Source organism: Ruditapes philippinarum, unplaced genomic scaffold (genome assembly GCF_026571515.1).
Source record: "Ruditapes philippinarum isolate M1 unplaced genomic scaffold, ASM2657151v2 ctg710_1_1_1_1, whole genome shotgun sequence".
NCBI lineage: Eukaryota > Metazoa > Mollusca > Bivalvia > Venerida > Veneridae > Ruditapes > Ruditapes philippinarum.
In genome coordinates, this window is record NW_026860968.1 from 109,087 (window position 1) to 122,325 (window position 13,239).

Sequence of the window (13,239 nt, forward strand, 5' to 3'; positions counted from 1 at the left end):
TCGTTGTAGGAGAGGGTGTTACGCAATAGATTTTACGATTACCTTTGATCTGTGACGTTTTATATGTTGAAATAATTCTTATTCTCACACGAATCTTGGATCACTATAAGTGTTTACCAAAAAAGGATATTGTCGTGTTACATTAAGCCCCCGCTGAGGGCTTTTAGTTACTTTAGTTAGCTCTGCTCTTCAACATCTAGATTTGCTCAGACACAAAAAAGCTTTCTATCATAAAACGGTTGACAACTTCCATTGTTTTTTAAAATATGGGCTGCTAGTTTATATATTTGTGATCAGTATTATAATTCTGTTACGAACTGATCGATGGTTGACACATTCTTCATAAATTACGAAAGTTTTGTCGTCAGTAATTTATGTGCATTAGTTTATTTTGCCGATTTCCGATTTCCAATCCCCACTTACAGACATCTTGTATTGTCTTTGAAACACCGTTTGACACGCTTGTACTGTAATTTTACAACTTGCTGTTGTCATGAAAATAAAATAACCTCCCCATTTTTATTGACAACAATTGTCTATACCGTCGTCATATTTTATCATTTTGGACACTCACTAACTACAAATTCTCCGTTTTAATGGCATCGAAAAACATCTTCATGTTGCCTCCTCCTAATTCGGACACTAACTATCATAATTGGCATCCTCACTAATATCACCGTCATATTCGAAACATCGTTTTGATTGTTATCTTTATTACGCTCATCATCATGTTAACAAAAATGTTGTTTTTTTCGTCTTTGGCATCAGCATCCGCATGATCCTCATCTATCTGATCCTTAACAACAGCATCCACTTCGACATATTTAACAATTATACACAGTGTGGCCTTCATCATCACTACAGCTACAAATAACATAATCATCATAATCCGCTGGAATATTACTACCAGCATCATTAACAATAAAGGCTTATAATTAAAACAAATTTATCATCCCAATTTCCGTTGTAAATATGATAATCGTAATTCGTATTATTTTCACAAAAGATCAGTATTACAACAACAAACGTCGTCGTCATCAGTTTTCTTTTTACTGAAAAGTCGTCATACACATCATCTAAATTATGTCTGATGTTTTGGGCATCGTCTTCATCACCTAAAAATCTCGAAACAAAGTGATCCCTCGGAAGCATCAATCACAACAAAATTACAAGAGAATTGCAGGCTCGCTTTGATTGAGTCTCTTTGTACTCGAGGGACAATGAATAAGCACAACATCCCTCACGCCCCCTAGCACCGGCTTGAGCGGTACTCAATACTCAACAGTAGGTCAATCATTTTAAACCATGGTACCAGGATTAAAATACTCAAATTTATTTTCAGAAACATGATCAGAAACATGATCAATAAATGAAAATGAGTTTCATGATGTCATTAAGGATATGTTTTGTGCTTAATTAATTTGTTTTTCATGTGTAAAATCATTGCAAAGAAATCGCCTGAACATAATATTGTAAAATATGAGAACGATGGTCAACAAGAAAAGCCAACATTCAATGGAAACATTCAACTTCACTGAACCTCCGGCACGGAGCCCAGTCTCGTTCACTTTCACGTCTTGGTCCCGAACGAATCTTACCTGCATTTTAAATACCAATTCAATGTTCCAATATGATTACTCAAATAAGAGGCTCTTTAAATTCATCTTTTGAGACGGAGTGAATTATATCGAGATGATGGTGGTGATGGTATTGTGGTGGATGTTGTTGCTTATGATTGTAAGGATGATGATGGTGATAATGTGTACAAAAACATTTACCGTTCACTATGCAATGAACTTGTTGTACTTGATTACAAAAGATGTACAAATCTCTGAATTAGCGGGGAAACCTCAACTTATTCTTAATTCCGGATTATGTTGTTTTTTTTTTTTTTTTTTTTTTTTTTTTTTTGATTATGAGAATGATGATTTAAATGCAATAAAATGACAAACTTTTGATAATGGAGAGCTTTATCTATCAAAATGGGACAACATGACCTTCATTACTCCCATATGTTTGGAGCCATGCTCGTTGTAATCATAGTAAGATGTCAATCAATGGCGGAGCAATAAAAAGGCTAAACAGAGCATTCGTCTGAATTATTGTTATAATTGTCTTCTGGCTTATTTTTGGTACAAACATGCCCATTTGTCATCTAAATTTACTTTGATTTTATATAATCTATAATACGAATATGGGGAAAAACATTAATATTCAACGCTGTCAGACATAAAACTATCAGTAAATACCTTTAACAGCGATTTCTTTTCTGAATAATATATTGCATTTACTATTATTGTTTAATATTTGTGAGGAGGAAAATGATGTTAACAACGAATCAATCTCTTTGATACATATTGAACGACTGTAATTGTTGATTATCCTTTAGGTTGAAGTAAACCTAAACGATATCTTAATATTTATTACTATGTGCTAGCTGAAAACAAAAACAAATTAAAACTAAACACGACCAAATATTTTTCTGGTTCTTCGGGATTATCATGGAACATATTGTTGAGAGGGTTGAGAGGGTTAAAGCTGGTGCAGGGTGCTTAGAACATTTTTTGCTTCCCATTTTTGCACTTGAACAGACTCTATTTAACCAAGCCAGCAGTCCGCAACTACATGTATTTGTTTTGTTCTTAAGGGATCTCCCTTTTAATAATATGGATATGCACAACGGGGATGATAAATTGAATATAACAAGAAGCAAACGTTTGCACAAGTGTCGGACCATCAAGAGCATTTTCAATTACAGGGAAGAGCACTTAGGTTGTTGTGTTTTATCAGAATTAATTTTGTTTAATTGACAATTAACTTTTTATAATACCAATTTACAATCAGATTCAAATATAAATATCTTTAATAAAATATGGAACTCCCATATGTAAACTAATTTATTCTGCAGTATATCCCCAACATAGACCATAATGATTATATAAATGTAGATAAGATATAAAATGACAAATTCTCATTTTTATTAGGTTTTCAGTATTTGTTCAAGTAAGAATGTTAGGCCAAGTCTGTTGCTGTGCTTTGTATATAATTATCTGTTGTCTTTTGTGTATGGTTGATTGACCTGGTAGAGCAGTTTTTTTCAATGATGGACGAGTGATTGGTATAAAAGTTATTCTAAATTTGGTTCTGCAGGCTAACATATTTTCGAAGTAACTGACAACTCCTCTCATTGCTTTCGAAGTAATAAGATCTCTTTAGATTATTGGTTATTTCTTTACTTTACAGAATACTAGATAGATTATTTTTAATGTATATTTATTCTTAAGTTTTCTACTATAACCAACCTGGTATGCATATATTTTTATAAATTTTGTAATGGCATGAATTATTTGTTGTTAATATATAGAGGATATGTGTTTGTTTGTGTGTAAGATGAAATTTTATTTCACCGAGTGTGCTTTAAAAACGGTATTCTCACGAGTGAGAATACTGTTTTTTTTTTCGTTCACGAGATGAAATAAAATTACATCTTATACAACAAACAAACAAATTTCCTTTTTATTTTATGCTTAAAAACAAGTTAAAACAAAATTTCCTTGATATTAACTTTAATATTAAAATCTATTTTCCCCACTGGTAGACCTATTACGTACATGTATTAGTCGAATTTCTCATAAAAGTCTTGGGCTGAAAAAATAAGTTCGACAATCAACGTTAAATGGCGATGATATTATTCATTTTAATAAAAAATTATGAATAATCGCTTGTTTTGATAATAAAAACAAACAATTATAGTAGGAGAAAAAGTCCAACCATCCATCTATATTTCTGTTACTTACTGCGAATTTATATTAGACCTGGCTTTGTTAAATGTAAGCGGTCGCCATTTTTAAAAGTTGTGTATTTCACGGGAGGAAAATAATTGTGTTTGAGGGATATCATTTGGATTTGGTAGTCATACACCTTTTTAAACGAAAGGAAACTTATTTGAGGATTGTAACAGACAATAAATAAGTGTTGACAGAAGTGTAAACATTCAAAAAGCGGTTAGGAAATTGGAAAACTTGGAAAGTTGAAAGGCTGCCTAAGGAACGCTGGGTTGTTTACTTATTCATCGGGCTGATGGCTGTCATTGCTTTTCAAGTTTTCATAAAGCATACGGCAATTATTGCTCGCAGGATACTTAAATATGCCTAAATGTCATCAAGAGCAGTTTTGCATGTGGAAGGAATCTATTTTTTAGACTGTAAAAATGAAACAAAAAAATAAGAGACGATATTTGGTGATTGGTAATTTGAATGAATAGAAGTAAGTGTTCTTCTTTTTATCACTTTTGACATTTAAGTTATTTATAAATTCAGCTTTGCTTTTCTCTGAACAGTCTGACATTGTCGAAATTGTCAGCAAAAATAAAATTGAGGTACCACATGGACAAACTCTTAGGAAAATAGTTTCGTTATTGAAAAGTGTGAAATTATATTTTGATAATTTTCACCATGAAATTATCAAATATAATTTTCACGGATAAATCAGTAATCCACTGAAAAGCATAAAAAATCTTTGTAATTTGCCTTATTAATTATGTTTCATTTGTTAAAGGTTTTTTAAACAAAACAAAACCCAAACTATTTTAATAGAAAAAGGAACTCCCATATGTAAACTAATTTGTTATGCAGTATAACCCCAACAAAGACTTTTGTTAAGTAAATGTTCAAATATATCAAACAAAAAGAGATATACCATCGTTATTTATTGAAACCTTTGATAAATGGACATGGTTGTGTAATCAGTCACTGCATGTAATGTCAAAAAACTTCGATTTTATCCTTTGCTGATCATGCCGATTTCATGCAAATACATCTCTTTTTATTTTATTTTACTTCTCTTGTTTTTGATGTTTTTTTCTTCTAATAAACCACCTTTTTTTAGCTTATCTTATCTCATATTTGTTCATCTGTACGTTTATTGGATTTCAGCTTTACCAAATTTGAGCACTTGCAAATGGTTAGCTTGTACATGCATGATTTGAGCCGCGTCATGACAAAACCAACATAGTGCGTTTGCGACCAGCATGGATCCAGACCCGCGCAGTCTGATCAGGATCCATGCTGTTCGCAAACACACTATGTTGGTTTTGTCGTGACGCGGCTCATTTATATTTTAATACAATTGTATTGATGGTAAAACATGCATCAAGAGAGCTTATCTTTAGATAACTGTAATGAATTGTTTCACGTTATATCAAACTTTGAGTTAATCTATTTTGTATGAATCATCAACGAATATAGATGTTTGTTTTTAAATGTTTCTACGGAATGTCTTGTAATAAAAAAGGATGTTAACAAGAGACAAAACTATTTTGATATATGCCAGTTGATGTTACATGCAGAATGTGGTTGCATGTTTGTATGATTTTAAGTCTGTTGATTCATGAAAGATGATATTTCTTTCAGTACCTTCTTATGTTATATCACATTGGATATCAGACAAATGACGTGCATTTTCAATGAAAACTAAACTTATTAATATCAGTTGTTAAGTGACCATTATTATAATCATTATTATTCTTGTGGTTGTTGTTAATTTTATTTTGAAAACTACTTTTTATGGTTCATGTGGCGAAAAACTTGGAATGTATGCTTGACAGATATATTATATGATATAGAGGACTGAATTTGAACATAATGAAAGGTTACCATGTCAAGGACACACATGAACATTTTATACTGATTGCGTATATATACAAGAATAATGAAGTTCATTTTTTGGACTATAGTTCTAAAGACAAGAAATGGTCTCAGTTTTAAAAATTCGATCTCTTCCGGACTATAGTTGCCAAAATATATTTGTCAAAGCTAACTGTTTTAAAGACTTGCGATACTTTGTAATTTAAATGACGTTTATTCATGTTGTTTTCCTGAATGAAGTCTTTAAAGGCATATTAACATTTGAGCACATGAATCATGATATTTGTATTTTTGTTAGATTACTCTGAATTTAAAATTCGTATTGTAAATCAGATATTGTCAAATTGAACTTGTCTTATTCAATTCTAGATAGTGGTACAACAATAGAAGTGGTTTCCAGTTTTGTGTTTCATTGTAGATTTTGATGTTATTTTAACTTAATATAACTTTATATTTGTACCTTGTCTATTTAACTAACTGGTGTCGATATCATTTAAGTCATAGACCAGTATAAATCTTTCAAAATTTCTACGTCTGATTGATTACTTTTTATATCAATATTTTTATAATCATAACAAACAGCTCAACAAAATAAGATGGTATGGCGGGACCAAAATAATAAATTGATAGTTTGATGCCGAGATGTAAAAATATGTTGATCTCACGCGCTCAAAAGGTGTTTATATAATCTTAACAGATATTTCTGTTACTCACGCAAAGATATGTCAGACAGATAGAGGGACATTTTTAAACTCAAAAGAGCAGTTTTGATGTAAAGCAGGACATGTACTCGGCAGTCTAATGTGTTAATGCTAATCGGTATAGTATACCCAAACAGACAACAATTCACTGACTTTTCTTGTGTAAGTTCTTACCAAATATTTTAAGTTCCATGCTACAAGCTTATAGAGACATTTTCGAATCCGTTCATAGAACCAAACAATACTAAGTATTAGGTATAGTTTCTTGTGCAATGAATCGACATTTTCTCGCTGTATGGGCTTAAAGGCTTCATTAGTCGCCGGTAGAAACCGGCGACTATATTTGTAACAGTTTAATATTATACCTATGGTAGGAGAAGGCATTAAAATCTGAAAATAAAAGCATAACAATTACTGAACAATTAAAGACTACAAATGCTTTCAGTAATCTCAAAAATTCAAACATACAATAATGTTGCTCAATGAAATGAAATATTCAAATATTGACATCGTAAAAAGCAACTTTACAATTTTTATAAAATGAATTAATGACGTATCCCTATGGATCAGTCATTAAATCTATGGATGTTTTCCTTTTTTTCAAAGTGTCAAGCAATGCTATTTTATGATAAATAAATCACGCCTGATATTTGAAATTACACTTTTAAATTATCTGGTTGTTTGTATGTTATGAGACCTATTCTTTTTTTTCTTATTTATTATAAACAGCTTCTCCCAGAATCACGTGACTAAACGTTGTATGATACTGTTATAAAATCTATTAATAGTAACAAATGGCTGATAAGACTGACATACAGGTAAATTGTGAATGGTTGGCAGCTGGTTAAACTGCAAATCAAAGTAATTTTGTATGAAAAATCTCGGTATGACAGTAGGGGCCGGAATCGTATTGGATACACAGAGAAAACTAATAAACTATCTTTGTGTTGATAGTTTATCGCACTGAAAGGCAAATAAACGTTAACTATATCCTATGTAACAACTTCGTCATACTTACCACTAGGCCATCGAGCAGTATTAATTGATATAATTATACATGTAATTATACTTACAATAAAATCGTTAACATTAATCATAATAAGTTATGTAAGCTAACGAAACAGCTCCCGAAAATTATTGAGTCTCGGGTAAATATTGCCAAACAATACTTGCTTATTTAATGATAACAGTTTCTTGACAAAATTGCTAAGCAAGTTTGCTTAAAATATGATGTTTTATTATAACATAACATCAATTTATTGCATAAAACTCTTTTACAAAGTTTATAGCAAGAAAGATATAATTGTGGCAAGTACATGAAAACGTGTTTATGAATAAACATTACTCAACTTATTGTTCCTATTTTCTTTATACTCGAACCATTAAACTGATGTTTTCTTTTATTTATGATAATACATATTTCTATCCGGCGACTTGATGCTTTAGCATCAAAATCTCTACTTGTATCACTGATAGTTAGTTTATTGAAACGACCGCTGGATAATCATCGCGTTATCACGTACGAGTTATCGTATTAGTTTCATTGACTTAGCATCGCAATCAGCAAAAATCTATATTAGTTAATACATGTTATCTGAAAAGGAATATTTTCACAGGGCCTTTGTTGGTTTAGTCTTTCGATTTGTCTTACTAAATTGATAAAAGTATGAAACTTACATCAATATCTGTTACAAGATTAGAATAAACTACTGGAGATGAAGTATGAACATATACCACGTTCAGTGATATACTTTCAATATAGAACCGGACAGTGTAGTTTAAGAAAATCAATGTGAAATTGTTTATGTATGAACTGTTAGTAGAAAAAAAGCGAATTTATTCATATATAGTAATACAAGTAGACAAATGAAATCAAATTTGTTTGTATTTGGTATATATATAACAATTGCCCCCAGACAAGCTTACATGGATGAACAACATGTGCGTCACATACACGTATAATTCTATAGTAGTTTAGAGGGATCTGCTGATAGATGTGTGTGAGCGCGTGTGTTATAATTCCTGCAGCATAAATTTTCTCTACGAGGTATGATCAAAAAGTTCTCAGCCCGATATACTTCTTGCCACTACACTTTCATTTACACACGATACGTCGATACCGATATCTTATTGAAGATTACAGACCGAATTACACGCGGGTTTACTCAGATTAAGAAACATAAGACATACTTTGATCAGTAGAGTGGTTTGTCATTTAGACCAAATGGAGGATGAACCTGGTTTTATCTACCGAATCGTAACTCAGGAGGATGAAACATGGGTCCATCACTTCGATCCAGAATCCAAAAAACAGAACATGCAGTGAAAGCACCCTAGTTCGCCCCTTCCGAAGAAATTCAAGAGGGTGCCATCAGCAGGGAAGATGATGGCTTCAATTTTTGGGATAGTTAGGGGATAATCATGATAAGATCGTACCATAAACGGTACGTACTATGCAAACGAATTAAGACGTCTGCATCAAGACCTCGCGCGTAAAAGGAGGAGCAAAGTGACACAAGGCGTTCTGTTCCTGCACGACAATGCGCCACTCAAACATCCCAAGCTGCGATGGCTTTGAAATTCTTCCCCAACCCCCTTATTCTCCGGACTTGGCCCCCTCTGATTACCGCCTGTTTCCGAAACTAAAAAACCAAGCCTCAAGGAAGACGTCTTTGAGGACCAAGATAGAAAGTTCTATTTTGAAGGGTAAAACAAGTTAGAGCACATGTGGGCAAAGTGCATTGATGTAGAGGGCGATTATATTGAAAAGTAAGACCATTTGTTGGGTTCTCTGACTACCGGAAGTACATCGGGCCAAGAACTTTTAACATTATTTTATTTAAAGGTTTATTTCTCTTTTATCAAAGTGAAAATTAAAACCTACGCTATTCTTACATAAGTTTGAAAACGGAGTGAAATGAAATTCATTAAGCCAGTACCTTTTATAAGGTAGTAAAATTAAAAATGGTAGTGATGACATCATTTGTCACCTCAGGAGACATTCAAGCAAGACATATATTGTAATACTGCGCGTTTGCTACGTCGAATTTCACCGTAAAAAAACGTGAGGTTTATAGTGTCAATATACATTATGTGTAAATTAAAATCAAGTGTTTTTCACTTTTAACAGACCTAGAGGCTACGGGTTATATAAACTTACAGCCATTTATCTTGTGCCATATAACCTATCGAGAATATCTATAACTATTAATATACAAAGTTTGGTTCTAAAAACGGAATTAACATTTACCCAATTGGTTTTTTTATGAGGACAAATTGTAAAAATAATTTATAATGCAATTTTAAAATATGCCCACAAATCTGCGCAATATTGCAATAACGTACAGGCAGTCGTATTTTGTTTAAGGCAACCAAAATATTTTAACACATTTCCACAGTCATTAAGATATTAAAGGATATGAAAACAATTCATGTTCAGCTATTGTACAGACTTGCTAACTAAAACAAAACGTGTTGTAAAGACTTATTTGTTTTTGTTACAATTTTATTTTTTCCCAATAATTATTATAAAAAGTTATTTTTATACAATTATTTTATTACATAATAAAGTCCGTCTCTGCAAATGCAATCTCTTGTTAACCGTCCTGTTTTATGATTTTCTGATTATTCATCGGATAAGTCTTGTTTTGACGATGTTTAAATCTATGTTTACAAAACATCATATTTTTCATTTATCATAGAACATGATTATCAAGTTTTCCATGTCATCTAAACACCAAACAGTTCGCAATGATCGGGTAATATATCATTACATAAAATATGGAAAAAGGATTTTCAAGAAAAAAGCAAGTTTTATAAACCAGTACGAAACCTCCTCGCAGTATCAAGTCAAGGCCGGTTATACCAAATCACCGCGAGTATCGCCTGGAAACGGGACTAACGAGAAACAATGAAAAGATAAAAACAAAACAGGAGAGAAAATATACAAAATAAGATAACAAACAAACAAAACAAAAAAGAAGAAAACAAAACAGTATACTATTTTAAGTATTTCAGTACAAGTTTTTAAAAAGAATATGGTGTATGTTTTGTTCAAGAATTTTCATTACTCCATAACAGCATTCAGAATTCGACAATGCGTGCCAAACAAGAATAGTAACAATTAATTACAATGAATATAACATCAGTCTCACAACTTCACAAGAGTTCTGTTAGAATCGTGTTTCTCTAATTTGTCGACCAATATTGTACTTTGATGTTCCTAAATTGTACTTTGATGTTACATGTACTCGTATACATAACCAGTGTGTGTGTGTGTGTGTATGCGTGTGTGTGTGTGTTAACATATTGATTGCCTGTCCTTTTGGCTTACACCTTAAACTATCATATATATAAATAATTAAAATTTAACAAAAAGCTAAACCCTAACAAAGGAAGCATAAAAACAGTTATAGTTTTTAACGGGGGTTTTAGGGTTAGTATTTTATTCTTTTTAAAACAATGTCAATTTTCATACAATTTATTTAAGATGAATAAATCCAAAGAATTTTATTGACAAGTCAAAATAACCGACATTTTCATTTACTGTCGCGTCTGGGTTGCCGCATATGCAACGTCTACTTAAAAATGTTAGTTGTTAGAATTTCCGAGGTAGAAGACGGATACAAAAATTGCCCCTCCTGACTTTGGTAAATTTCCGAGGTAGGGCACCGATACATGATACCGCGGTTTCAAAGGTCTCACGTGAATGTAACAGATATGTTTCTTGCATGTCAGTAAACATCAAGTTAAAGATCGTGTATCAATCATTTGGTTATCTCGTTTGAGCAACTTTTGATCTTCTTTCTCTTTTGTATCATAGTCAAACATAAAAACACGTTCCCTGTTATCACAATATGAAACCCCAGAAAAAGTAACCAATAAACGAGCATCTGAATATGATATTTATTTCGCTTTCCCTTTTTCTATCGTCTGTTCAAGTAAATCCCAGCAAAAATGAGCCAATCAATGGACATGCTCTGGAGTGCGGGTAACTTATACCTACACTCAAGTTAACGCACTGTGTATGTATATGATTTAAACAGAAAGGTCCCCGAACTATGGTACAATACTATTTTGTTCTAGATAACTTTATTATCTGATGTATAAATATATGTAATATCGGGATGTATAAATATATGTAATATCGGGATGTATAAATATATGTAATATCGGGATGTATAAATATATGTAATATCGGGATGTATAAATATATGTAATATCGGGATGTATAAATATATGTAATATCGGATCTTGTATCTCGCAGCGGCATTTGAAAACAAGACCCATGTACGAGTATAATTCTTTCGTGATATTTTGTTATGTATGATTCTTAATACCGTAAACGTACTTAATTAATATAATATAACAGACCTTCCATTATTGACCATTTCACTTTAAAAGAGATCCGTTGAAGTCACTAAGCCTAAATGCAGAACACACGAATTGTTCACATGGATCAAGTAAAACATTTTAATGGGAAAAAATCTGCAAATAAAAAAGATACTCAAAATTAAACTGAATATCGATTATTTGTGCGATTAGAAGCGATTAAACGCATCATTTGCACAACAAAAAGTGTTTTTTGTTGTTGTTTTTTTCTGGAAAAACGGGATGAGAGAATTATCTTCATTATTAGCCCAGACATACATCAAATGGTACCCACTAATGTCGGGAAAATATTTCCAGTCTACCAATATATCCGGGAACAAAGTATTGTGAAAATAACAAAGCAAAAGTAAACCCGAATTGTGAAAATCTAAAAAGTCGCCTTCAATACTGTACAAGGATCATCATTCTCAATATTGATATTGAAAAGTGAACACTTTCTTTGAAATTTGTGTAATAATGTTTAACTCATTACTGCATGAGGATTTTGTGAAAATATCTGTTTCATTGAAAAACCTCCTGTTACAAGTTCAGTTCTAATTGCTATAAAACTATAAAAAAAATGCTTCAATACTGATCAAACTTGGCCCAAATGTTGACTGTAGCATAGCCTTTTTAACGGCATGCTTTAATTTTCTGTTACCATGGCAACGATGGGACATCTCAAAATTGCCAAACATCACTATTTTGCGTTGATTCATTTTCTATCAAAACTGATTTCAAAGTGTTGCAACTTCTCAATGGACTAAGATAGAGTCAAAGGCTTTTCAGCGTTGGTTAAACGTTACCTTCCGATCGACCTGAGGCCAATTTTAGCCTGTCACAAGTCCAAAATTTTCTTGGCGTTGAAGGGGTCGGTATGAGGTAATGGGTTAAATATATTTTATTAGCTGCTCTTGCTCTTAGTCATTTCTTTTCATTTGACTTAAATATACATATCCTTTTACTCACCATTTTTCAGCTTTAGATGAGCACAATCTGCAAAATGCGTGCATTATTTCAACATTCCTATGTTACGGAATGTACACATCAAAGTCAATTTTTCAAAAATCATGAAATGTCAACACGCCTTTAAATTTGATATTCGTCAACAGTTTTATAAAGGGGGCACGTCATGTTACCCTTTTTTTGCTGGTTTCTTAAATCAACGGTAATAATCTTAAGAATTATAGAAATTTATGTACAATGACATTAGCAAAACTGCGGGAAATGATGTGATACAAGTACAGTCTTGTTGTAAGCTACTCTGTTATCATATTTGTCCTGATAAGGCACGGCTTAACTTGTTTATTTAACAGAAAATTAGAGTACAGGTACGCGATACCTGCACTAATCCCTTGTGAAGCAATACTTCAATAAAATTAATGCTATAGCAATTTGACATGTTAGAGTGACATTACAGACTCGAAAAGAGCCTAATTATGATCGAGTATTTCCTTGCATGGGGCCTTTCTGCTGTTATAGTAATTCCCGTCTAACGCCAGTTTACTAGAAGATAACATTAC